Below are 23,706 nucleotides of genomic sequence, written 5' to 3'. Positions count from 1 at the left end.
AGAAACTAACACAATTTTCAGGTTCAAAAAGGTCAACGGAACTTGGAATTCCCAGCCAGTCTCCCATGCTGGTACTTGCCAAGCCTTAAGTTGCATTGCTGCTGCGATCTGACGAGAGCAGGCAAATTCAGCTTAGAATGGCCGTTGACAGCAGCTGTTCAATTTGAACCTTCTTTTACTATCTCATAGAGAAACTAACACATTTTCAGGTTCAAAAAGGTCAACGGAACTTGGGATTCCCAGCCAGTCTCCCATGCTGGTACTTGCCAAGCCTTAAGCTGCATTGCTGCTGCGATCTGACGAGAGCAGGCACATTCAGCTTAGAATGGCCGTTGACAGCAGCTGTTCAATTTGAACCTTCTTTTGCTATCTCATAGAGAAACTAACACAATTTTCAGGTTCAAAAAGGTCAACGAAACTTGGGATTCCCAGCCAGTCTCCCATGCTGGAACTTGCCAAGCCTTAAGCTGCATCGCTGCTGCGATCTCACAAGAGCACGCACATTCAGCTTAGAATGGCCGTTGACAGCAGCTGTTCAATTTGAACCTTCTTTTACTATCTCATAGAGAAACTAACACAATTTTCAGGTTCAAAAAGGGCAACGGAACTTGGGATTCCAAGCCAGTCTCCCATGCTGGTACTTGCCAAGCCTTAAGCTGCATTGCTGCTGCGATCTGACAAGAGCAGGCACATTCAGCTTAGAATGGCCGTTGACTGCAGCATTTCAAATTGAACCTTCTTTTACTATCTCATAGAGAAACTAAAACAATTTTCAAGTTCAAAAACGTCAACAGAACTTGGGATTCCCAGCCAGTCTCCCATGCTGGAACTTGCCAAGCCTTAAGCTGCATCGCTGCTGCGATGTGACAAAAGCACGCACATTCAGCTTAGAATGGCCGTTGACAGCAGCTGTTCAATTTGAACCTTCTTTTACTATCTCATAGAGAAACTAACACAATTTTCAGGTTCAAAAAGGTCAACGGAACTTGGGATTCCCAGCCAGTCTCCCATGCTGGTACTTGCCAAGCCTTAAGCTGCATTGCTGCTGCGATCTGGTAAGAGCAGGCACATTCAGCTTAGAATGGCCATTGACAGCAGTTGTTCAATTTGAACCTTCTTCTACTATCTTATATAGAAACTAACACAATTTTAAGGTTCAAAAAGGTCACCAGAACTTGGGATTCCAAGTCAGTCTCCCATGCTGGTACTTGCCAAGCCTTAAGCTGCATTGCTGCTGCAATCTGACAAGAGCAGGCACATTCAGCTTAGAATGGCCGTTGACAGCAGCTGTTCAATTTGAACCTTCTTTTGCTATCTCATAGAGAAACTTACACAATTTTCAGGTTCAAAAAGGTCACCAGAACTTGGGATTCCATGCCAGTCTCCCATGCTGGTACTTGCCAAGCCTTAAGCTGCATCGCTGCTCCGATCTCACAAGAGCACGCACATTCAGTTTAGAATGGCCGTTGACAGCAACTGTTCAATTTGAACCTTCTTTTACTATCTCATAGAGAAACTAACACAATTTTCAGGTTCAAAAAGAGCAACGGAACTTGGGATTTCCAGCCAGTCTCCCATGCTGGTACTTGCCAAGCCTTATGCTGCATTGCTGCTGCGATCTGGCAAGAGCAGGCACATTCAGCTTAGAATGGCCATTGACAGCAGTTGTTCAATTTGAACCTTCTTCTACTATCTTATATAGAAACTAACACAATTTTCAGGTTCAAAAAGGTCACCAGAACTTGGGATTCCAAGCCAGTCTCCCATGCTGGTACTTGCCAAGCCTTAAGCTGCATTGCTGCTGCAATCTGACAAGAGCAGGCACATTCAGCTTAGAATGGCCGTTGACAGCAGCTGTTCAATTTGAACCTTCTTTTGCTATCTCATAGAGAAACTAACACAATTTTCAGGTTCAAAAAGGTCACCAGAACTTGGGATTCCAAGCCAGTCTCCCATGCTGGTACTTGCCAAGCCTTAAGCTGCATCGCTGCTGCGATCTAACAAAAGCACGCACATTGAGCTTAGAATGGCCGTTGACAGCAGCTGTTCAATTTGAACCTTCTTTTACTATCTCATAGAGAAACTAACACATTTTCAGGTTCAAAAAGGTCAACAGAACTTGGGATTCCCAGCCAGTCTCCCATGATGGTACTTGCCAAGCCTTAAGCTGCATTGCTGCTGCGATCTGACAAGAGCACGCACATTCAGCTTAGAATGGCCGTTGACAGCAGCTGTTCAATTTGAACCTTCTTTTACTATCTCATAGAGAAACTAACACATTTTCAGGTTCAAAAAGGTCAACAGAACTTGGGATTCCCAGCCAGTCTCCCATGCTGGTACTTGCCAAGCCTTAAGCTGCATTGCTGCTGCGATCTGACAAGAGCACGCACATTCAGCTTAGAATGGCCGTTGACAGCAGCTGTTCAATTTGAACCTTCTTTTACTATCTCATAGAGAAACTAAAACAATTTTCAAGTTCAAAAAGGGCAACAGAACTTGGGATTCCCAGCCAGTCTCCCATGCTGGTACTTGCCAAGCCTTAAGCTGCATTGCTGCTGCGATCTGGCGAGAGCAGGCACATTCAGCGTAGAATGGCCATTGACAGCAGTTGTTCAATTTGAACCTTCTTCTACTATCTTATATAGAAACTAACACAATTTTCAGGTTCAAAAAGGTCACCAGAACTTGGGATTCCAAGCCAGTCTCCCATGCTGGTACTTGCCAAGCCTTAAGCTGCATTGCTGCTGCAATCTGACAAGAGCAGGCACATTCAGCTTAGAATGGCCGTTGACAGCAGCTGTTCAATTTGAACCTTCTTTTGCTATCTCATAGAGAAACTAACACAATTTTCAGGTTCAAAAAGGTCACCAGAACTTGGGATTCCAAGCCAGTCTCCCATGCTGGTACTTGCCAAGCCTTAAGCTGCATCGCTGCTGCGATCTGACAAGAGCACGCACATTCAGCTTAGAATGGCCGTTGACAGCAGCTGTTCAATTTGAACCTTCTTTTACTATCTCATAGAGAAACTAACACATTTTCAGGTTCAAAAAGGTCAACAGAACTTGGGATTCCCAGCCAGTCTCCCATGCTGGTACTTGCCAAGCCTTAAGCTGCATTGCTGCTGCGATCTGACGAGAGCAGGCACATTCAGCTTAGAATGGCCGTTGACAGCAGCTGTTCAATTTGAACCTTCTTTTACTATCTCATAGAGAAACTAACACAATTTTCAGGTTCAAAAAGGTCAACGGAACTTGGGATTCCCAGCCAGTCTCCCATGCTGGTACTTGCCAAGCCTTAAGCTGCATTGCTGCTGCGATCTGACGAGAGCAGGCACATTCAGCTTAGAATGGCCGTTGACAGCAGCTGTTCAATTTGAACCTTCTTTTACTATCTCATAGAGAAACTAACACATTTTCAGGTTCAAAAAGGTCAACGGAACTTGGAATTCCCAGCCAGTCTCCCATGCTGGTACTTGCCAAGCCTTAAGTTGCATTGCTGCTGCAATCTGACGAGAGCAGGCAAATTCAGCTTAGAATGGCCATTGACAGCAGCTGTTCAATTTGAACCTTCTTTTACTATCTCATAGAGAAACTAACACATTTTCAGGTTCAAAAAGGTCAACAGAACTTGGGATTCCCAGCCAGTCTCCCATGCTGGTACTTGCCAAGCCTTAAGCTGCATTGCTGCTGCAATCTGACGAGAGCAGGCACATTCAGCTTAGAATTGCCGTTGACAGCAGCTGTTCAATTTGAACCTTCTTTTACTATCTCATAGAGAAACTAACACAATTTTCAGGTTCAAAAAGGTCAACGGAACTTGGAATTCCCAGCCAGTCTCCCATGCTGGTACTTGCCAAGCCTTAAGTTGCATTGCTGCTGCGATCTGACGAGAGCAGGCAAATTCAGCTTAGAATGGCCGTTGACAGCAGCTGTTCAATTTGAACCTTCTTTTACTATCTCATAGAGAAACTAACACATTTTCAGGTTCAAAAAGGTCAACAGAACTTGGGATTCCCAGCCAGTCTCCCATGCTGGTACTTGCCAAGCCTTAAGCTGCATTGCTGCTGCAATCTGACGAGAGCAGGCACATTCAGCTTAGAATTGCCGTTGACAGCAGCTGTTCAATTTGAACCTTCTTTTACTATCTCATAGAGAAACTAACACAATTTTCAGGTTCAAAAAGGTCAACAGAACTTGGGATTCCCAGCCAGTCTCCCATGCTGGTACTTGCCAAGCCTTAAGCTGCATCGCTGCTGCGATCTGAAAAGAGCACACACATTCAGCTTAGAATGGCCGTTGACAGCAGCTGTTCAATTTGAACCTTCTTCTACTATCTCATAGAGAAACTAACACAATTTTCAGGTTCAAAAAGGTCACCAGAACTTGGGATTCCCAGCCAGTCTCCCATGCTGGTACTTGCCAAGCCTTAAGCTGCATCGCTGCTGCGATCTGACAAGAGCACGCACATTCAGCTTAGAATTGCCGTTGACAGCAGCTTTTCAATTTGAACCTTCTTTTACTATCTCATACAGAAACTAACACAATTTTCAGGTTCAAAAAGGTCAACGGAACTTGGGATTCCCAGCCAGTCTCCCATGCTGGTACTTGCCAAGCCTTAAGCTGCATTGCTGCTGCGATCTGACGAGAGCAGGCACATTGAGCTTAGAATGGCCATTGACAGCAGCTGTTCAATTTGAACCTTCTTTTACTATCTCATAGAGAAACTAACACAATTTTCAGGTTCAAAAAGGTCAACAGAACTTGGGATACCCAGCCAGTCTCCCATGCTGGTACTTGCCAAGCCTTAAGCTGCATCGCTGCTGCGATCTGACAAGAGCACACACATTCAGCTTAGAATGGCCGTTGACAGCAGTTGTTCAATTTGAAAATTCTTCTACTATCTCATAGAGAAACTAACACAATTTTCAGGTTCAAAAAAGTCACCAGAACTTGGGATTCCCAGCCAGTCTCCCATGCTGGTACTTGCCAAGCCTTAAGCTGCATCGCTGCTGCGATCTGACAAGAGCACGCACATTCAGCTTAGAATGGCCGTTGACAGCAGCTGTTCAATTTGAACCTTCTTTTACTATCTCATAGAGAAACTAACACAATTTTCAGGTTCAAAAAGGTCAACGGAACTTGGGATTCCCAGCCAGTCTCCCATGCTGGTACTTGCCAAGCCTTAAGCTGCATTGCTGCTGCGATCTGACAAGAGCAGGCACATTCAGCTTAGAATGGCCGTTGACAGCAGCATTTCAAATTGAACCTTCTTTTGCTATCTCATAGAGAAACTAACACAATTTTCAGGTTCAAAAAGGTCAACGGAACTTGGGATTCCCAGCCAGTCTCCCATGCTGGTACTTGCCAAGACATAAGCTGCATTGCTGCTGCGATCTGACGAGAGCAGGCACATTCAGCTTAGAATGGCCATTGACAGCAGTTGTTCAATTTGAACCTTCTTTTGCTATCTCATAGAGAAACTAACACAATTTTCAGGTTCAAAAAGGTCAACGGAACTTGGGATTCCCAGCCAGTCTCCCATGCTGGTACTTGCCAAGACTTAAGCTGCATTGCTGCTGCGATCTGACGAGAGCAGGCACATTCAGTTTAGAATGGCCATTGACAGCAGTTGTTCAATTTGAACCTTCTTCTACTATCTCATATAGAAACTAACACAATTTTCAGGTTCAAAAAGGTCACCAGAACTTGGGATTCCAAGCCAGTCTCCCATGCTGGTACTTGCCAAGCCTTAAGCTGCATCGCTGCTGCGATCTGACAAGAGCACGCACATTCAGCTTAGAATGGCCGTTGACAGCAGCTGTTCAATTTGAACCTTCTTTTACTATCTCATAGAGAAACTAACACAATTTTCAGGTTCAAAAAGGGCAACAGAACTTGGGATTCCCAGCCAGTCTCCCATGCTGGTACTTGCCAAGCCTTAAGCTGCATTGCTGCTGCGATCTGACGAGAGCAGGCACATTCAGCTTAGAATGGCCGTTGACAGCAGCTGTTCAATTTGAACCTTCTTTTACTATCTCATAGAGAAACTAACACAATTTTCAGGTTCAAAAAGGTCACCAGAACTTGGGATTCCAAGCCAGTCTCCCATGCTGGTACTTGCCAAGCCTTAAGCTGCATCGCTGCTGCGATCTGACAAGAGCACGCACATTCAGCTTAGAATGGCCGTTGACAGCAGCTGTTCAATTTGAACCTTCTTTTACTATCTCATAGAGAAACTAACACATTTTCAGGTTCAAAAAGGTCAACAGAACTTGGGATTCCCAGCCAGTCTCCCATGCTGGTACTTGCCAAGCCTTAAGCTGCATTGCTGCTGCAATCTGACGAGAGCAGGCACATTCAGCTTAGAATGGCCGTTGACAGCAGCTGTTCAATTTGAACCTTCTTTTACTATCTCATAGAGAAACTAACACAATTTTCAGGTTCAAAAAGGTCAACGGAACTTGGGATTCCCAGCCAGTCTCCCATGCTGGTACTTGCCAAGCCTTAAGCTGCATTGCTGCTGCGATCTGACGAGAGCAGGCACATTCAGCTTAGAATGGCCATTGACAGCAGTTGTTCAATTTGAACCTTCTTCTACTATCTCATATAGAAACTAACACAATTTTCAGGTTCAAAAAGGTCACCAGAACTTGGGATTCCAAGCCAGTCTCCCATGCTGGTACTTGCCAAGCCTTAAGCTGCATCGCTGCTGCGATCTGACAAGAGCACGCACATTCAGCTTAGAATGGCCGTTGACAGCAGCTGTTCAATTTGAAAGTTCTTTTACTATCTCATAGAGAAACTAACACAATTTTCAGGTTCAAAAAGGGCAACGGAACTTGGGATTCCCAGCCAGTCTCCCATGCTGGTACTTGCCAAGCCTTAAGCTGCATTGCTGCTGCGATCTGGCGAGAGCAGGCACATTCAGCTTAGAATGGCCTTTGACAGCAGTTGTTCAATTTGAACCTTCTTCTACTATCTTATATAGAAACTAACACAATTTTCAGGTTCAAAAAGGTCACCAGAACTTGGGATTCCAAGCCAGTCTCCCATGCTGGTACTTGCCAAGCCTTAAGCTGCATTGCTGCTGCAATCTGACAAGAGCAGGCACATTCAGCTTAGAATGGCCGTTGACAGCAGCTGTTCAATTTGAACCTTCTTTTGCTATCTCATAGAGAAACTAACACAATTTTCAGGTTCAAAAAGGTCACCAGAACTTGGGATTCCAAGCCAGTCTCCCATGCTGGTACTTGCCAAGCCTTAAGCTGCATCGCTGCTGCGATCTGACAAGAGCACGCACATTCAGCTTAGAATGGCCGTTGACAGCAGCTGTTCAATTTGAACCTTCTTTTACTATCTCATAGAGAAACTAACACAATTTTCAGGTTCAAAAAGGTCACCAGAACTTGGGATTCCAAGCCAGTCTCCCATGCTGGTACTTGCCAAGCCTCAAGCTGCATTGCTGCTGCGATCTGACGAGAGCAGGCACATTCAGCTTAGAATGGCCGTTGACAGCAGCTGTTCAATTTGAACCTTCTTTTACTATCTCATAGAGAAACTAACACAATTTTCAGGTTCAAAAAGGTCAACGGAACTTGGAATTCCCAGCCAGTCTCCCATGCTGGTACTTGCCAAGCCTTAAGTTGCATTGCTGCTGCGATCTGACGAGAGCAGGCAAATTCAGCTTAGAATGGCCGTTGACAGCAGCTGTTCAATTTGAACCTTCTTCTACTATCTCATAGAGAAACTAACACAATTTTCAGGTTCAAAAAGGTCAACGGAACTTGGGATTCCCAGCCAGTCTCCCATGCTGGTACTTGCCAAGCCTTAAGCTGCATTGCTGCTGCGATCTGACGAGAGCAGGCACATTCAGCTTAGAATGGCCGTTGACAGCAGCTGTTCAATTTGAACCTTCTTTTACTATCTCATAGAGAAACTAACACATTTTCAGGTTCAAAAAGGTCAACGGAACTTGGAATTCCCAGCCAGTCTCCCATGCTGGTACTTGCCAAGCCTTAAGCTGCATTGCTGCTGCAATCTGACGAGAGCAGGCACATTCAGCTTAGAATTGCCGTTGACAGCAGCTGTTCAATTTGAACCTTCTTTTACTATCTCATAGAGAAACTAACACAATTTTCAGGTTCAAAAAGGTCAACAGAACTTGGGATTCCCAGCCAGTCTCCCATGCTGGTACTTGCCAAGCCTTAAGCTGCATCGCTGCTGCGATCTGAAAAGAGCACACACATTCAGCTTAGAATGGCCGTTGACAGCAGTTGTTCAATTTGAACCTTCTTCTACTATCTCATAGAGAAACTAACACAATTTTCAGGTTCAAAAAGGTCACCAGAACTTGGGATTCCCAGCCAGTCTCCCATGCTGGTACTTGCCAAGCCTTAAGCTGCATCGCTGCTGCGATCTGACAAGTACACGCACATTCAGCTTAGAATTGCCGTTGACAGCAGCTGTTCAATTTGAACCTTCTTTTACTATCTCATACAGAAACTAACACAATTTTCAGGTTCAAAAAGGTCAACGGAACTTGGGATTCCCAGCCAGTCTCCCATGCTGGTACTTGCCAAGCCTTAAGCTGCATTGCTGCTGCGATCTGACGAGAGCAGGCACATTCAGCTTAGAATGGCCGTTGACAGCAGCTGTTCAATTTGAACCTTCTTCTACTATCTCATAGAGAAACTAACACAATTTTTTAGGTTCAAAAAAGTCACCAGAACTTGGGATTCCCAGCAAGTCTCCCATGCTGGTACTTGCCAAGCCTTAAGCTGCATTGCTGCTGCGATCTGACAAGAGCACGCACATTCAGCTTAGAATGGCCGTTGACAGCAGCTGTTCAATTTGAACCTTCTTTTACTATCTCATAGAGAAACTAACACAATTTTCAGGTTCAAAAAGGTCAACGGAACTTGGGATTCCCAGCCAGTCTCCCATGCTGGTACTTGCCAAGCCTTAAGCTACATTGCTGCTGCGATCTGACAAGAGCAGGCACATTCAGCTTAGAATGGCCGTTGACAGCAGCATTTCAAATTGAACCTTCTTTTACTATCTCATAGAGAAACTAAAACAATTTTCAAGTTCAAAAAGGTCAACAGAACTTGGGATTCCCAGCCAGTCTCCCATGCTGGAACTTGCCAAGCCTTAAGCTGCATCGCTGCTGCGATCTGACAAGAGCACGCACATTCAGCTTAGAATGGCCGTTGACAGCAGCTGTTCAATTTGAACCTTCTTTTGCTATCTCATAGAGAAACTAACACAATTTTCAGGTTCAAAAAGGTCAACGGAACTTGGGATTCCCAGCCAGTCTCCCATGCTGGTACTTTCCAAGCCTTAAACTGCATTGCTGCTGCGATCTGACGAGAGCAGGCACATTCAGCTTAGAATGGCCATTGACAGCAGCTGTTCAATTTGAACCTTCTTTTGCTATCTCATAGAGAAACTAACACAATTTTCAGGTTCAAAAAGGTCACCAGAACTTGGGAATCCAAGCCAGTCTCCCATGCTGGTACTTGCCAAGCCTTAAGCTGCATCGCTGCTGCGATCTGACAAGAGCACGCACATTCAGCTTAGAATGGCCGTTGACAGCAGCTGCTCAATTTGAACCTTCTTTTACTATCTCATAGAGAAACTAACACATTTTCAGGTTCAAAAAGGTCAACAGAACTTGGGATTCCCAGCCAGTCTCCCATGCTAGTACTTGCCAAGCCTTAAGCTGCATTGCTGCTGCAATCTGACGAGAGCAGGCACATTCAGCTTAGAATGGCCGTTGACAGCAGTTGTTCAATTTGAACCTTCTTCTACTTTCTCATAGAGAAACTAACACAATTTTCAGGTTCAAAAAAGTCACCAGAACTTGGGATTCCCAGCCAGTCTCCCATGCTGGTACTTGCCAAGCCTTAAGCTGCATCGCTGCTGCGATCTGACAAGAGCACGCACATTCAGCTTAGAATGGCCGTTGACAGCAGCTGTTCAATTTGAACCTTCTTTTACTATCTCATAGAGAAACTAACACAATTTTCAGGTTCAAAAAGGTCAACGGAACTTGGGATTCACAGCCAGTCTCCCATGCTGGTACTTGCCAAGCCTTAAGCTGCATTGCTGCTGCGATCTGACAAGAGCAGGCACATTCAGCTTAGAATGGCCGTTGACAGCAGCTGTTCAATTTGAACCTTCTTTTACTATCTCATAGAGAAACTAACACAATTTTCAGGTTCAAAAAGGTCAACGGAACTTGGGATTCCCAGCCAGTCTCCCATGCTGGTACTTGCCAAGCCTTAAGCTGCATTGCTGCTGCGATCTGGCGAGAGCAGGCACATACAGCGTAGAATGGCCATTGACAGCAGTTGTTCAATTTGAACCTTCTTCTACTATCTTATATAGAAACTAACACAATTTTCAGGTTCAAAAAGGTCACCAGAACTTGGGATTCCAAGCCAGTCTCCCATGCTGGTACTTGCCAAGCCTTAAGCTGCATTGCTGCTGCAATCTGACAAGAGCAGGCACATTCAGCTTAGAATGGCCGTTGACAGCAGCTGTTCAATTTGAACCTTCTTTTGCTATCTCATAGAGAAACTAACACAATTTTCAGGTTCAAAAAGGTCACCAGAACTTGGGATTCCAAGCCAGTCTCCCATGCTGGTACTTGCCAAGCCTTAAGCTGCATCGCTGCTGCGATCTGACAAGAGCACGCACATTCAGCTTAGAATGGCCGTTGACAGCAGCTGTTCAATTTGAACCTTCTTTTACTATCTCATAGAGAAACTAACACATTTTCAGGTTCAAAAAGGTCAACAGAACTTGGGATTCCCAGCCAGTCTCCCATGCTGGTACTTGCCAAGCCTTAAGCTGCATTGCTGCTGCGATCTGACGAGAGCAGGCACATTCAGCTTAGAATGGCCGTTGACAGCAGCTGTTCAATTTGAACCTTCTTTTACTATCTCATAGAGAAACTAACACAATTTTCAGGTTCAAAAAGGTCAACGGAACTTGGGATTCCCAGCCAGTCTCCCATGCTGGTACTTGCCAAGCCTTAAGCTGCATTGCTGCTGCGATCTGACGAGAGCAGGCACATTCAGCTTAGAATGGCCGTTGACAGCAGCTGTTCAATTTGAACCTTCTTTTACTATCTCATAGAGAAACTAACACATTTTCAGGTTCAAAAAGGTCAACGGAACTTGGAATTCCCAGCCAGTCTCCCATGCTGGTACTTGCCAAGCCTTAAGTTGCATTGCTGCTGCAATCTGACGAGAGCAGGCAAATTCAGCTTAGAATGGCCATTGACAGCAGCTGTTCAATTTGAACCTTCTTTTACTATCTCATAGAGAAACTAACACATTTTCAGGTTCAAAAAGGTCAACAGAACTTGGGATTCCCAGCCAGTCTCCCATGCTGGTACTTGCCAAGCCTTAAGCTGCATTGCTGCTGCAATCTGACGAGAGCAGGCACATTCAGCTTAGAATTGCCGTTGACAGCAGCTGTTCAATTTGAACCTTCTTTTACTATCTCATAGAGAAACTAACACAATTTTCAGGTTCAAAAAGGTCAACGGAACTTGGAATTCCCAGCCAGTCTCCCATGCTGGTACTTGCCAAGCCTTAAGTTGCATTGCTGCTGCGATCTGACGAGAGCAGGCAAATTCAGCTTAGAATGGCCGTTGACAGCAGCTGTTCAATTTGAACCTTCTTTTACTATCTCATAGAGAAACTAACACATTTTCAGGTTCAAAAAGGTCAACAGAACTTGGGATTCCCAGCCAGTCTCCCATGCTGGTACTTGCCAAGCCTTAAGCTGCATTGCTGCTGCAATCTGACGAGAGCAGGCACATTCAGCTTAGAATTGCCGTTGACAGCAGCTGTTCAATTTGAACCTTCTTCTACTATCTCATAGAGAAACTAACACAATTTTCAGGTTCAAAAAGGTCAACAGAACTTGGGATTCCCAGCCAGTCTCCCATGCTGGTACTTGCCAAGCCTTAAGCTGCATCGCTGCTGCGATCTGAAAAGAGCACACACATTCAGCTTAGAATGGCCGTTGACAGCAGCTGTTCAATTTGAACCTTCTTCTACTATCTCATAGAGAAACTAACACAATTTTCAGGTTCAAAAAGGTCACCAGAACTTGGGATTCCCAGCCAGTCTCCCATGCTGGTACTTGCCAAGCCTTAAGCTGCATCGCTGCTGCGATCTGACAAGAGCACGCACATTCAGCTTAGAATTGCCGTTGACAGCAGCTTTTCAATTTGAACCTTCTTTTACTATCTCATACAGAAACTAACACAATTTTCAGGTTCAAAAAGGTCAACGGAACTTGGGATTCCCAGCCAGTCTCCCATGCTGGTACTTGCCAAGCCTTAAGCTGCATTGCTGCTGCGATCTGACGAGAGCAGGCACATTGAGCTTAGAATGGCCATTGACAGCAGCTGTTCAATTTGAACCTTCTTTTACTATCTCATAGAGAAACTAACACAATTTTCAGGTTCAAAAAGGTCAACAGAACTTGGGATACCCAGCCAGTCTCCCATGCTGGTACTTGCCAAGCCTTAAGCTGCATCGCTGCTGCGATCTGACAAGAGCACACACATTCAGCTTAGAATGGCCGTTGACAGCAGTTGTTCAATTTGAAAATTCTTCTACTATCTCATAGAGAAACTAACACAATTTTCAGGTTCAAAAAAGTCACCAGAACTTGGGATTCCCAGCCAGTCTCCCATGCTGGTACTTGCCAAGCCTTAAGCTGCATCGCTGCTGCGATCTGACAAGAGCACGCACATTCAGCTTAGAATGGCCGTTGACAGCAGCTGTTCAATTTGAACCTTCTTTTACTATCTCATAGAGAAACTAACACAATTTTCAGGTTCAAAAAGGTCAACGGAACTTGGGATTCCCAGCCAGTCTCCCATGCTGGTACTTGCCAAGCCTTAAGCTGCATTGCTGCTGCGATCTGACAAGAGCAGGCACATTCAGCTTAGAATGGCCGTTGACAGCAGCATTTCAAATTGAACCTTCTTTTGCTATCTCATAGAGAAACTAACACAATTTTCAGGTTCAAAAAGGTCAACGGAACTTGGGATTCCCAGCCAGTCTCCCATGCTGGTACTTGCCAAGACTTAAGCTGCATTGCTGCTGCGATCTGACGAGAGCAGGCACATTCAGCTTAGAATGGCCATTGACAGCAGTTGTTCAATTTGAACCTTCTTTTGCTATCTCATAGAGAAACTAACACAATTTTCAGGTTCAAAAAGGTCAACGGAACTTGGGATTCCCAGCCAGTCTCCCATGCTGGTACTTGCCAAGACTTAAGCTGCATTGCTGCTGCGATCTGACGAGAGCAGGCACATTCAGTTTAGAATGGCCATTGACAGCAGTTGTTCAATTTGAACCTTCTTCTACTATCTCATATAGAAACTAACACAATTTTCAGGTTCAAAAAGGTCACCAGAACTTGGGATTCCAAGCCAGTCTCCCATGCTGGTACTTGCCAAGCCTTAAGCTGCATCGCTGCTGCGATCTGACAAGAGCACGCACATTCAGCTTAGAATGGCCGTTGACAGCAGCTGTTCAATTTGAACCTTCTTTTACTATCTCATAGAGAAACTAACACAATTTTCAGGTTCAAAAAGGGCAACGGAACTTGGGATTCCCAGCCAGTCTCCCATGCTGTTACTTGCCAAGCATTAAGCTGCATTGCTGCTGCGATCTGGCGAGAGCAGGCACATTCAGCTTAGAATGGCCATTGACAGCAGTTGTTCAATTTGAACCTTCTTCTACTATCTTATATAGAAACTAACACAATTTTCAGGTTCAAAAAGGTCACCAGAACTTGGGATTCCAAGCCAGTCTCCCATGCTGGTACTTGCCAAGCCTTAAGCTGCATTGCTGCTGCAATCTGACAAGAGCAGGCACATTCAGCTTAGAATGGCCATTGACAGCAGCTGTTCAATTTGAACCTTCTTTTACTATCTCATAGAGAAACTAACACATTTTCAGGTTCAAAAAGGTCAACAGAACTTGGGATTCCCAGCCAGTCTCCCATGCTGGTACTTGCCAAGCCTTAAGCTGCATTGCTGCTGCAATCTGACGAGAGCAGGCACATTCAGCTTAGAATGGCCGTTGACAGCAGCTGTTCAATTTGAACCTTCTTTTACTATCTCATAGAGAAACTAACACAATTTTCAGGTTCAAAAAGGTCACCAGAACTTGGGATTCCAAGCCAGTCTCCCATGCTGGTACTTGCCAAGCCTTAAGCTGCATCGCTGCTGCGATCTGACAAGAGCACGCACATTCAGCTTAGAATGGCCGTTGACAGCAGCTGTTCAATTTGAACCTTCTTTTACTATCTCATAGAGAAACTAACACATTTTCAGGTTCAAAAAGGTCAACAGAACTTGGGATTCCCAGCCAGTCTCCCATGCTGGTACTTGCCAAGCCTTAAGCTGCATTGCTGCTGCAATCTGACGAGAGCAGGCACATTCAGCTTAGAATGGCCGTTGACAGCAGCTGTTCAATTTGAACCTTCTTTTACTATCTCATAGAGAAACTAACACAATTTTCAGGTTCAAAAAGGTCAACGGAACTTGGGATTCCCAGCCAGTCTCCCATGCTGGTACTTGCCAAGCCTTAAGCTGCATTGCTGCTGCGATCTGACGAGAGCAGGCACATTCAGCTTAGAATGGCCATTGACAGCAGTTGTTCAATTTGAACCTTCTTCTACTATCTCATATAGAAACTAACACAATTTTCAGGTTCAAAAAGGTCACCAGAACTTGGGATTCCAAGCCAGTCTCCCATGCTGGTACTTGCCAAGCCTTAAGCTGCATCGCTGCTGCGATCTGACAAGAGCACGCACATTCAGCTTAGAATGGCCGTTGACAGCAGCTGTTCAATTTGAAAGTTCTTTTACTATCTCATAGAGAAACTAACACAATTTTCAGGTTCAAAAAGGGCAACGGAACTTGGGATTCCCAGCCAGTCTCCCATGCTGGTACTTGCCAAGCCTTAAGCTGCATTGCTGCTGCGATCTGGCGAGAGCAGGCACATTCAGCTTAGAATGGCCTTTGACAGCAGTTGTTCAATTTGAACCTTCTTCTACTATCTTATATAGAAACTAACACATTTTCAGGTTCAAAAAGGTCAACAGAACTTGGGATTCCCAGCCAGTCTCCCATGCTGGTACTTGCCAAGCCTTAAGCTGCATTGCTGCTGCGATCTGACGAGAGCAGGCACATTCAGCTTAGAATGGCCGTTGACAGCAGCTGTTCAATTTGAACCTTCTTTTACTATCTCATAGAGAAACTAACACAATTTTCAGGTTCAAAAAGGTCACCAGAACTTGGGATTCCAAGCCAGTCTCCCATGCTGGTACTTGCCAAGCCTTAAGCTGCATCGCTGCTGCGATCTGACAAGAGCACGCACATTCAGCTTAGAATGGCCGTTGACAGCAGCTGTTCAATTTGAACCTTCTTTTACTATCTCATAGAGAAACTAACACATTTTCAGGTTCAAAAAGGTCAACAGAACTTGGGATTCCCAGCCAGTCTCCCATGCTGGTACTTGCCAAGCCTTAAGCTGCATTGCTGCTGCAATCTGACGAGAGCAGGCACATTCAGCTTAGAATGGCCATTGACAGCAGTTGTTCAATTTGAACCTTCTTCTACTATCTCATATAGAAACTAACACAATTTTCAGGTTCAAAAAGGTCACCAGAACTTGGGATTCCAAGCCAGTCTCCCATGCTGGTACTTGCCAAGCCTTAAGCTGCATCGCTGCTGCGATCTGACAAGAGCACGCACATTCAGCTTAGAATGGCCGTTGACAGCAGCTGTTCAATTTGAAAGTTCTTTTACTATCTCATAGAGAAACTAACACAATTTTCAGGTTCAAAAAGGGCAACGGAACTTGGGATTCCCAGCCAGTCTCCCATGCTGGTACTTGCCAAGCCTTAAGCTGCATTGCTGCTGCGATCTGGCGAGAGCAGGCACATTCAGCTTAGAATGGCCTTTGACAGCAGTTGTTCAATTTGAACCTTCTTCTACTATCTTATATAGAAACTAACACAATTTTCAGGTTCAAAAAGGTCACCAGAACTTGGGATTCCAAGCCAGTCTCCCATGCTGGTACTTGCCAAGCCTTAAGCTGCATTGCTGCTGCAATCTGACAAGAGCAGGCACATTCAGCTTAGAATGGCCGTTGACAGCAGCTGTTCAATTTGAACCTTCTTTTGCTATCTCATAGAGAAACTAACACAATTTTCAGGTTCAAAAAGGTCACCAGAACTTGGGATTCCAAGCCAGTCTCCCATGCTGGTACTTGCCAAGCCTTAAGCTGCATCGCTGCTGCGATCTGACAAGAGCACGCACATTCAGCTTAGAATGGCCGTTGACAGCAGCTGTTCAATTTGAACCTTCTTTTACTATCTCATAGAGAAACTAACACAATTTTCAGGTTCAAAAAGGTCACCAGAACTTGGGATTCCAAGCCAGTCTCCCATGCTGGTACTTGCCAAGCCTCAAGCTGCATTGCTGCTGCGATCTGACGAGAGCAGGCACATTCAGCTTAGAATGGCCGTTGACAGCAGCTGTTCAATTTGAACCTTCTTTTACTATCTCATAGAGAAACTAACACAATTTTCAGGTTCAAAAAGGTCAACGGAACTTGGAATTCCCAGCCAGTCTCCCATGCTGGTACTTGCCAAGCCTTAAGTTGCATTGCTGCTGCGATCTGACGAGAGCAGGCAAATTCAGCTTAGAATGGCCGTTGACAGCAGCTGTTCAATTTGAACCTTCTTCTACTATCTCATAGAGAAACTAACACAATTTTCAGGTTCAAAAAGGTCAACGGAACTTGGGATTCCCAGCCAGTCTCCCATGCTGGTACTTGCCAAGCCTTAAGCTGCATTGCTGCTGCGATCTGACGAGAGCAGGCACATTCAGCTTAGAATGGCCGTTGACAGCAGCTGTTCAATTTGAACCTTCTTTTACTATCTCATAGAGAAACTAACACATTTTCAGGTTCAAAAAGGTCAACGGAACTTGGAATTCCCAGCCAGTCTCCCATGCTGGTACTTGCCAAGCCTTAAGCTGCATTGCTGCTGCAATCTGACGAGAGCAGGCACATTCAGCTTAGAATTGCCGTTGACAGCAGCTGTTCAATTTGAACCTTCTTTTACTATCTCATAGAGAAACTAACACAATTTTCAGGTTCAAAAAGGTCAACAGAACTTGGGATTCCCAGCCAGTCTCCCATGCTGGTACTTGCCAAGCCTTAAGCTGCATCGCTGCTGCGATCTGAAAAGAGCACACACATTCAGCTTAGAATGGCCGTTGACAGCAGTTGTTCAATTTGAACCTTCTTCTACTATCTCATAGAGAAACTAACACAATTTTCAGGTTCAAAAAGGTCACCAGAACTTGGGATTCCCAGCCAGTCTCCCATGCTGGTACTTGCCAAGCCTTAAGCTGCATCGCTGCTGCGATCTGACAAGTACACGCACATTCAGCTTAGAATTGCCGTTGACAGCAGCTTTTCAATTTGAACCTTCTTTTACTATCTCATACAGAAACTAACACAATTTTCAGGTTCAAAAAGGTCAACGGAACTTGGGATTCCCAGCCAGTCTCCCATGCTGGTACTTGCCAAGCCTTAAGCTGCATTGCTGCTGCGATCTGACGAGAGCAGGCACATTCAGCTTAGAATGGCCGTTGACAGCAGCTGTTCAATTTGAACCTTCTTCTACTATCTCATAGAGAAACTAACACAATTTTTTAGGTTCAAAAAAGTCACCAGAACTTGGGATTCCCAGCAAGTCTCCCATGCTGGTACTTGCCAAGCCTTAAGCTGCATTGCTGCTGCGATCTGACAAGAGCACGCACATTCAGCTTAGAATGGCCGTTGACAGCAGCTGTTCAATTTGAACCTTCTTTTACTATCTCATAGAGAAACTAACACAATTTTCAGGTTCAAAAAGGTCAACGGAACTTGGGATTCCAAGCCAGTCTCCCATGCTGGTACTTGCCAAGCCTTAAGCTACATTGCTGCTGCGATCTGACAAGAGCAGGCACATTCAGCTTAGAATGGCCGTTGACAGCAGCATTTCAAATTGAACCTTCTTTTACTATCTCATAGAGAAACTAAAACAATTTTCAAGTTCAAAAAGGTCAACAGAACTTGGGATTCCCAGCCAGTCTCCCATGCTGGAACTTGCCAAGCCTTAAGCTGCATCGCTGCTGCGATCTGACAAGAGCACGCACATTCAGCTTAGAATGGCCGTTGACAGCAGCTGTTCAATTTGAACCTTCTTTTGCTATCTCATAGAGAAACTAACACAATTTTCAGGTTCAAAAAGGTCAACGGAACTTGGGATTCCCAGCCAGTCTCCCATGCTGGTACTTTCCAAGCCTTAAACTGCATTGCTGCTGCGATCTGACGAGAGCAGGCACATTCAGCTTAGAATGGCCATTGACAGCAGCTGTTCAATTTGAACCTTCTTTTTCTATCTCATAGAGAAACTAACACAATTTTCAGGTTCAAAAAGGTCACCAGAACTTGGGAATCCAAGCCAGTCTCCCATGCTGGTACTTGCCAAGCCTTAAGCTGCATCGCTGCTGCGATCTGACAAGAGCACGCACATTCAGCTTAGAATGGCCGTTGACAGCAGCTGCTCAATTTGAACCTTCTTTTACTATCTCATAGAGAAACTAACACATTTTCAGGTTCAAAAAGGTCAACAGAACTTGGGATTCCCAGCCAGTCTCCCATGCTGGTACTTGCCAAGCCTTAAGCTGCATTGCTGCTGCGATCTGACGAGAGCAGGCACATTCAGCTTAGAATGGCCGTTGACAGCAGCTGTTCAATTTGAACCTTCTTTTACTATCTCATAGAGAAACTAACACAATTTTCAGGTTCAAAAAGGTCAACAGAACTTGGGATTCCCAGCCAGTCTCCCATGCTGGTACTTGCCAAGCCTTAAGTTGCATTGCTGCTGCGATCTGACGAGAGCAGGCAAATTCAGCTTAGAATGGCCGTTGACAGCAGCTGTTCAATTTGAACCTTCTTTTACTATCTCATAGAGAAACTAACACATTTTCAGGTTCAAAATGGTCAAGAGAACTTGGGATTCCCAGCCAGTCTCCCATGCTGGTACTTGCCAAGCCTTAAGCTGCATTGCTGCTGCAATCTGACGAGAGCAGGCACATTCAGCTTAGAATGGCCGTTGACAGCAGTTGTTCAATTTGAACCTTCTTCTACTTTCTCATAGAGAAACTAACACAATTTTCAGGTTCAAAAAAGTCACCAGAACTTGGGATTCCCAGCCAGTCTCCCATGCTGGTACTTGCCAAGCCTTAAGCTGCATCGCTGCTGCGATCTGACAAGAGCACGCACATTCAGCTTAGAATGGCCGTTGACAGCAGCTGTTCAATTTGAACCTTCTTTTACTATCTCATAGAGAAACTAACACAATTTTCAGGTTCAAAAAGGTCAACGGAACTTGGGATTCACAGCCAGTCTCCCATGCTGGTACTTGCCAAGCCTTAAGCTGCATTGCTGCTGCGATCTGACAAGAGCAGGCACATTCAGCTTAGAATGGCCGTTGACAGCAGCGTTTCAAATTGAACCTTCTTTTACTATCTCATAGAGAAACTAAAACAATTTTCAAGTTCAAAAAGGTCACCAGAACTTGGGATTCCCAGCCAGTCTCCCATGCTGGTACTTGCCAAGCCTTAAGCTGCATCGCTGCTGCGATCTGACAAGAGCACGCACATTCAGCTTAGAATGGCCGTTGACAGCAGCTGTTCAATTTGAACCTTCTTTTACTATCTCATAGAGAAACTAACACATTTTCAGGTTCAAAAAGGTCAACAGAACTTGGGATTCCCAGCCAGTCTCCCATGCTGGTACTTGCCAAGCCTTAAGTTGCATTGCTGCTGCGATCTGACGAGAGCAGGCACATTCAGCTTAGAATGGCCGTTGACAGCAGCTGTCCAATTTGAACCTTCTTTTACTATCTCATAGAGAAACTAACACAATTTTCAGGTTCAAAAAGGTCAACGGAACTTGGGATTCCCAGCCAGTCTCCCATGCTGGTACTTGCCAAGCCTTAAGCTGCATTGCTTCTGCGATCTGACGAGAGCAGGCACATTCAGCTTAGAATGGCCGTTGACAGCAGCTGTTCAATTTGAACCTTCTTTTACTATCTCATAGAGAAACTAACACAATTTTCAGGTTCAAAAAAGTCACCAGAACTTGGGATTCCCAGCCAGTCTCCCATGCTGGTACTTGCCAAGCCTTAAGCTGCATCGCTGCTGCGATCTGACAAGAGCACGCACATTCAGCTTAGAATGGCCGTTGACAGAAGCTGTTCAATTTGAACCTTCTTTTACTATCTCATAGAGAAACTAACACAATTTTCAGGTTCAAAAAGGTCACCAGAACTTGGGATTCCAAGCCAGTCTCCCATGCTGGTACTTGCCAAGCCTTAAGCTGCATCGCTGCTGCGATCTGACAAGAGCACGCACATTCAGCTTAGAATGGCCGTTGACAGCAGCTGTTCAATTTGAACCTTCTTTTACTATCTCATAGAGAAACTAACACATTTTCAGGTTCAAAAAGGTCAACAGAACTTGGGATTCCCAGCCAGTCTCCCATGCTGGTACTTGCCAAGCCTTAAGCTGCATTGCTGCTGCGATCTGACGAGAGCAGGCACATTCAGCTTAGAATGGCCGTTGACAGCAGCATTTCAAATTGAACCTTCTTTTACTATCTCATAGAGAAACCAAAACAATTTTCAAGTTCAAAAATGTCAACAGAACTTGGGATTCCCAGCCAGTCTCCCATGCTGGAACTTGCCAAGCCTTAAGCTGCATCGCTGCTGCGATCTGACAAGAGCACGCACATTCAGCTTAGAATGGCCGTTGACAGCAGCTGTTCAATTTGAACCTTCTTTTACTATCTCATAGAGAAACTAACACAATTTTCAGGTTCAAAAAGGGCAACGGAACTTGGGATTCCCAGCCAGTCTCCCATGCTGGTACTTGCCAAGCCTTAAGCTGCATTGCTGCTGCGATCTGGCAAGAGCAGGCACATTCAGCTGAGAATGGCCATTGACAGCAGTTGTTCAATTTGAACCTTCTTCTACTATCTTATATAGAAACTAACACAATTTTCAGGTTCAAAAAGGTCACCAGAACTTGGGATTCCAAGCCAGTCTCCCATGCTGGTACTTGCCAAGCCTTAAGCTGCATTGCTGCTGCGATCTGACGAGAGCAGGCACATTCAGCTTAGAATGGCCGTTGACAGCAGCTGTTCAATTTGAACCTTCTTTTACTATCTCATAGAGAAACTAACACAATTTTCAGGTTCAAAAAGGTCAACGGAACTTGGGATTCCCAGCCAGTCTCCCATGCTGGTACTTGCCAAGCCTTAAGCTGCATTGCTGCTGCGATCTGACGAGAGCAGGCACATTCAGCTTAGAATGGCCATTGACAGCAGTTGTTCAATTTGAACCTTCTTCTACTATCTCATATAGAAACTAACACAATTTTCAGGTTCAAAAAGGTTACCAGAACTTGGGATTCCAAACCAGTCTCCCATGCTGGTACTTGCCAAGCCTTAAGCTGCATCGCTGCTGCGATCTGACAAGAGCACGCACATTCAGCTTAGAATGGCCGTTGACAGCAGCTGTTCAATTTGAACCTTCTTTTACTATCTCATAGAGAAACTAACACAATTTTCAGGTTCAAAAAGGTCAACAGAACTTGGGATTCCCAGCCAGTCTCCCATGCTGGTACTTGCCAAGCCTTAAGCTGCATCGCTGCGGCGATCTGACAAGAGCACACACATTCAGCTTAGAATGGCCGTTGACAGCAGTTGTTCAATTTGAACCTTCTTCTACTATCTCATAGAGAAACTAACACAGTTTTCAGGTTCAAAAAAGTCACCAGAACTGGGGATTCCCAGCCAGTCTCCCATGCTGGTACTTGCCAAGCCTTAAGCTGCATCGCTGCTGCGATCTGACAAGAGCACGCACATTCAGCTTAGAATGGCCGTTGACAGCAGCTGTTCAATTTGAACCTTCTTTTACTATCTCATAGAGAAACTAACACAATTTTCAGGTTCAAAAAGGTCAACGGAACTTGGGATTCCCAGCCAGTCTCCCATGCTGGTACTTGCCAAGCCTTAAGCTGCATTGCTGCTGCGATCTGACAAGAGCAGGCACATTCAGCTTAGAATGGCCGTTGACAGCAGCATTTCAAATTGAACCTTCTTTTACTATCTCATAGAGAAACTAAAACAATTTTCAAGTTCAAAATGGTCAACAGAACTTGGGATTCCCAGCCAGTCTCCCATGCTGGTACTCGCCAAGCCTTAAGCTGCATTGCTGCTTCGATCTGACAAGAGCACGCACATTCAGCTTAGAATGGCCGTTGACAGCAGCTGTTCAATTTGAACCTTCTTTTACTATCTCATAGAGAAACTAACACAATTTTCAGGTTCATAAAGGTCAACAGAACTTGGGATTCCCAGCCAGTCTCCCATGCTGGTACTTGCCAAGCCTTAAGCTGCATTGCTGCTTCGATCTGACGAGAGCAGGCACATTCAGCTTAGAATGGCCGTTGACAGCAGCTGTTCAATTTGAACCTTCTTTTGCTATCTCATAGAGAAACTAACACAATTTTCAGGTTCAAAAAGGTCAACGGAACTTGGGATTCCCAGCCAGTCTCCCATGCTGGTACTTGCCAAGCCTTAAGCTGCATCGCTGCTGCGATCTGACAAGAGCACGCACATTCAGCTTAGAATGGCTGTTGACAGCAGCTGTTCAATTTGAACCTTCTTTTACAATCTCATAGAGAAACTAACACAATTTTCAGGTTCAAAAAGGTCAACAGAACTTGGGATTCCCAGCCAGTCTCCCATGCTGGTACTTGCCAAGCCTTAAGCTGCATTGCTGCTGCGATCTGACAAGAGCAGGCACATTCAGCTTAGAATGGCCATTGACAGCAGTTGTTCAATTTGAACCTTCTTCTACTATCTCATATAGAAACTAACACAATTTTCAGGTTCAAAAAGGTCACCAGAACTTGGGATTCCAAGCCAGTCTCCCATGCTGGTACTTGCCAAGCCTTAAGCTGCATCGCTGCTGCGATCTGACAAGAGCACGCACATTCAGCTTAGAATGGCCGTTGACAGCAGCTGTTCAATTTGAAAGTTCTTTTACTATCTCATAGAGAAACTAACACAATTTTCAGGTTCAAAAAAGGGCAACAGAACTTGGGATTCCCAGCCAGTCTCCCATGCTGGTACTTGCCAAGCCTTAAGCTGCATTGCTGCTGCGATCTGGCAAGAGCAGGCACATTCAGCTTAGAATGGCCATTGACAGCAGTTGTTCAATTTGAACCTTCTTCTACTATCTTATATAGAAAATAACACAATTTTCAGGTTCTAAAAGGTCACCAGAACTTGGGATTCCAAGCCAGTCTCCCATGCTGGTACTTGCCAAGCCTTAAGCTGCATTGCTGCTGCGATCTGGCAAGAGCAGGCACATTCAGCTTAGAATGGCCGTTGACAGCAGCTGTTCAATTTGAACCTTCTTTTGCTATCTCATAGAGAAACTAACACAATTTTCAGGTTCAAAAAGGTCACCAGAACTTGGGATTCCAAGCCAGTCTCCCATGCTGGTACTTGCCAAGCCTTAAGCTGCATCGCTG

General features: G+C 45.0%; 55 pseudogenes; all 55 read right to left on the bottom strand.

The window, feature by feature from the left end:
- Positions 1–30: 30 nt before the first annotated feature.
- LOC140093505 (5S ribosomal RNA) lies at positions 31–149 on the bottom strand (annotated as a pseudogene).
- Positions 150–218: 69 nt separating this feature from the next.
- On the bottom strand, positions 219–337 carry LOC140092611 (5S ribosomal RNA; annotated as a pseudogene).
- Positions 338–974: 637 nt separating this feature from the next.
- On the bottom strand, positions 975–1,093 carry LOC140097456 (5S ribosomal RNA; annotated as a pseudogene).
- Positions 1,094–2,107: 1,014 nt separating this feature from the next.
- On the bottom strand, positions 2,108–2,226 carry LOC140098585 (5S ribosomal RNA; annotated as a pseudogene).
- A 69-nt stretch (positions 2,227–2,295) lies between these two features.
- LOC140097757 (5S ribosomal RNA) lies at positions 2,296–2,414 on the bottom strand (annotated as a pseudogene).
- A 636-nt stretch (positions 2,415–3,050) lies between these two features.
- On the bottom strand, positions 3,051–3,169 carry LOC140079266 (5S ribosomal RNA; annotated as a pseudogene).
- A 70-nt stretch (positions 3,170–3,239) lies between these two features.
- Positions 3,240–3,358, bottom strand: LOC140092599 (5S ribosomal RNA; annotated as a pseudogene).
- A 257-nt stretch (positions 3,359–3,615) lies between these two features.
- On the bottom strand, positions 3,616–3,734 carry LOC140094899 (5S ribosomal RNA; annotated as a pseudogene).
- A 70-nt stretch (positions 3,735–3,804) lies between these two features.
- Positions 3,805–3,923, bottom strand: LOC140093504 (5S ribosomal RNA; annotated as a pseudogene).
- A 69-nt stretch (positions 3,924–3,992) lies between these two features.
- Positions 3,993–4,111, bottom strand: LOC140094898 (5S ribosomal RNA; annotated as a pseudogene).
- A 448-nt stretch (positions 4,112–4,559) lies between these two features.
- Positions 4,560–4,678, bottom strand: LOC140092640 (5S ribosomal RNA; annotated as a pseudogene).
- Positions 4,679–5,126: 448 nt separating this feature from the next.
- On the bottom strand, positions 5,127–5,245 carry LOC140088936 (5S ribosomal RNA; annotated as a pseudogene).
- A 70-nt stretch (positions 5,246–5,315) lies between these two features.
- Positions 5,316–5,434, bottom strand: LOC140098197 (5S ribosomal RNA; annotated as a pseudogene).
- A 70-nt stretch (positions 5,435–5,504) lies between these two features.
- LOC140098188 (5S ribosomal RNA) lies at positions 5,505–5,623 on the bottom strand (annotated as a pseudogene).
- A 259-nt stretch (positions 5,624–5,882) lies between these two features.
- On the bottom strand, positions 5,883–6,001 carry LOC140086364 (5S ribosomal RNA; annotated as a pseudogene).
- A 258-nt stretch (positions 6,002–6,259) lies between these two features.
- On the bottom strand, positions 6,260–6,378 carry LOC140089604 (5S ribosomal RNA; annotated as a pseudogene).
- A 70-nt stretch (positions 6,379–6,448) lies between these two features.
- Positions 6,449–6,567, bottom strand: LOC140082735 (5S ribosomal RNA; annotated as a pseudogene).
- A 1,015-nt stretch (positions 6,568–7,582) lies between these two features.
- LOC140093503 (5S ribosomal RNA) lies at positions 7,583–7,701 on the bottom strand (annotated as a pseudogene).
- A 70-nt stretch (positions 7,702–7,771) lies between these two features.
- On the bottom strand, positions 7,772–7,890 carry LOC140092586 (5S ribosomal RNA; annotated as a pseudogene).
- Positions 7,891–7,959: 69 nt separating this feature from the next.
- Positions 7,960–8,078, bottom strand: LOC140092142 (5S ribosomal RNA; annotated as a pseudogene).
- A 448-nt stretch (positions 8,079–8,526) lies between these two features.
- Positions 8,527–8,645, bottom strand: LOC140092574 (5S ribosomal RNA; annotated as a pseudogene).
- Positions 8,646–8,905: 260 nt separating this feature from the next.
- Positions 8,906–9,024, bottom strand: LOC140095222 (5S ribosomal RNA; annotated as a pseudogene).
- A 259-nt stretch (positions 9,025–9,283) lies between these two features.
- Positions 9,284–9,402, bottom strand: LOC140085586 (5S ribosomal RNA; annotated as a pseudogene).
- Positions 9,403–9,660: 258 nt separating this feature from the next.
- Positions 9,661–9,779, bottom strand: LOC140087033 (5S ribosomal RNA; annotated as a pseudogene).
- Positions 9,780–10,038: 259 nt separating this feature from the next.
- On the bottom strand, positions 10,039–10,157 carry LOC140096145 (5S ribosomal RNA; annotated as a pseudogene).
- A 636-nt stretch (positions 10,158–10,793) lies between these two features.
- Positions 10,794–10,912, bottom strand: LOC140079265 (5S ribosomal RNA; annotated as a pseudogene).
- A 70-nt stretch (positions 10,913–10,982) lies between these two features.
- LOC140092560 (5S ribosomal RNA) lies at positions 10,983–11,101 on the bottom strand (annotated as a pseudogene).
- A 257-nt stretch (positions 11,102–11,358) lies between these two features.
- LOC140094897 (5S ribosomal RNA) lies at positions 11,359–11,477 on the bottom strand (annotated as a pseudogene).
- A 70-nt stretch (positions 11,478–11,547) lies between these two features.
- Positions 11,548–11,666, bottom strand: LOC140093502 (5S ribosomal RNA; annotated as a pseudogene).
- A 69-nt stretch (positions 11,667–11,735) lies between these two features.
- LOC140094894 (5S ribosomal RNA) lies at positions 11,736–11,854 on the bottom strand (annotated as a pseudogene).
- A 448-nt stretch (positions 11,855–12,302) lies between these two features.
- Positions 12,303–12,421, bottom strand: LOC140092638 (5S ribosomal RNA; annotated as a pseudogene).
- Positions 12,422–12,869: 448 nt separating this feature from the next.
- Positions 12,870–12,988, bottom strand: LOC140088934 (5S ribosomal RNA; annotated as a pseudogene).
- A 70-nt stretch (positions 12,989–13,058) lies between these two features.
- Positions 13,059–13,177, bottom strand: LOC140092331 (5S ribosomal RNA; annotated as a pseudogene).
- A 70-nt stretch (positions 13,178–13,247) lies between these two features.
- LOC140098187 (5S ribosomal RNA) lies at positions 13,248–13,366 on the bottom strand (annotated as a pseudogene).
- Positions 13,367–14,002: 636 nt separating this feature from the next.
- LOC140089603 (5S ribosomal RNA) lies at positions 14,003–14,121 on the bottom strand (annotated as a pseudogene).
- Positions 14,122–14,379: 258 nt separating this feature from the next.
- Positions 14,380–14,498, bottom strand: LOC140089602 (5S ribosomal RNA; annotated as a pseudogene).
- Positions 14,499–14,568: 70 nt separating this feature from the next.
- LOC140082734 (5S ribosomal RNA) lies at positions 14,569–14,687 on the bottom strand (annotated as a pseudogene).
- Positions 14,688–15,134: 447 nt separating this feature from the next.
- LOC140079264 (5S ribosomal RNA) lies at positions 15,135–15,253 on the bottom strand (annotated as a pseudogene).
- A 258-nt stretch (positions 15,254–15,511) lies between these two features.
- LOC140093560 (5S ribosomal RNA) lies at positions 15,512–15,630 on the bottom strand (annotated as a pseudogene).
- Positions 15,631–16,645: 1,015 nt separating this feature from the next.
- Positions 16,646–16,764, bottom strand: LOC140093500 (5S ribosomal RNA; annotated as a pseudogene).
- Positions 16,765–16,834: 70 nt separating this feature from the next.
- On the bottom strand, positions 16,835–16,953 carry LOC140092548 (5S ribosomal RNA; annotated as a pseudogene).
- A 69-nt stretch (positions 16,954–17,022) lies between these two features.
- Positions 17,023–17,141, bottom strand: LOC140092140 (5S ribosomal RNA; annotated as a pseudogene).
- Positions 17,142–17,589: 448 nt separating this feature from the next.
- LOC140092536 (5S ribosomal RNA) lies at positions 17,590–17,708 on the bottom strand (annotated as a pseudogene).
- Positions 17,709–18,346: 638 nt separating this feature from the next.
- Positions 18,347–18,465, bottom strand: LOC140085585 (5S ribosomal RNA; annotated as a pseudogene).
- A 258-nt stretch (positions 18,466–18,723) lies between these two features.
- Positions 18,724–18,842, bottom strand: LOC140079263 (5S ribosomal RNA; annotated as a pseudogene).
- Positions 18,843–18,912: 70 nt separating this feature from the next.
- On the bottom strand, positions 18,913–19,031 carry LOC140095481 (5S ribosomal RNA; annotated as a pseudogene).
- A 447-nt stretch (positions 19,032–19,478) lies between these two features.
- Positions 19,479–19,597, bottom strand: LOC140096144 (5S ribosomal RNA; annotated as a pseudogene).
- A 258-nt stretch (positions 19,598–19,855) lies between these two features.
- On the bottom strand, positions 19,856–19,974 carry LOC140089859 (5S ribosomal RNA; annotated as a pseudogene).
- A 70-nt stretch (positions 19,975–20,044) lies between these two features.
- LOC140084651 (5S ribosomal RNA) lies at positions 20,045–20,163 on the bottom strand (annotated as a pseudogene).
- A 447-nt stretch (positions 20,164–20,610) lies between these two features.
- LOC140079262 (5S ribosomal RNA) lies at positions 20,611–20,729 on the bottom strand (annotated as a pseudogene).
- A 448-nt stretch (positions 20,730–21,177) lies between these two features.
- On the bottom strand, positions 21,178–21,296 carry LOC140097978 (5S ribosomal RNA; annotated as a pseudogene).
- A 70-nt stretch (positions 21,297–21,366) lies between these two features.
- LOC140082733 (5S ribosomal RNA) lies at positions 21,367–21,485 on the bottom strand (annotated as a pseudogene).
- Positions 21,486–22,122: 637 nt separating this feature from the next.
- On the bottom strand, positions 22,123–22,241 carry LOC140088932 (5S ribosomal RNA; annotated as a pseudogene).
- A 259-nt stretch (positions 22,242–22,500) lies between these two features.
- LOC140095566 (5S ribosomal RNA) lies at positions 22,501–22,619 on the bottom strand (annotated as a pseudogene).
- A 259-nt stretch (positions 22,620–22,878) lies between these two features.
- Positions 22,879–22,997, bottom strand: LOC140094423 (5S ribosomal RNA; annotated as a pseudogene).
- Between the last annotated feature and the right edge of the window lie 709 nt (positions 22,998–23,706).

Source organism: Engystomops pustulosus, chromosome 9, assembly GCF_040894005.1.
Source record: "Engystomops pustulosus chromosome 9, aEngPut4.maternal, whole genome shotgun sequence".
Lineage (NCBI taxonomy): Eukaryota > Metazoa > Chordata > Amphibia > Anura > Leptodactylidae > Engystomops > Engystomops pustulosus.
The sequence above is the reverse complement of the archived record's forward strand: the minus strand, read 5'-3'. Positions and strand labels throughout refer to the sequence as shown.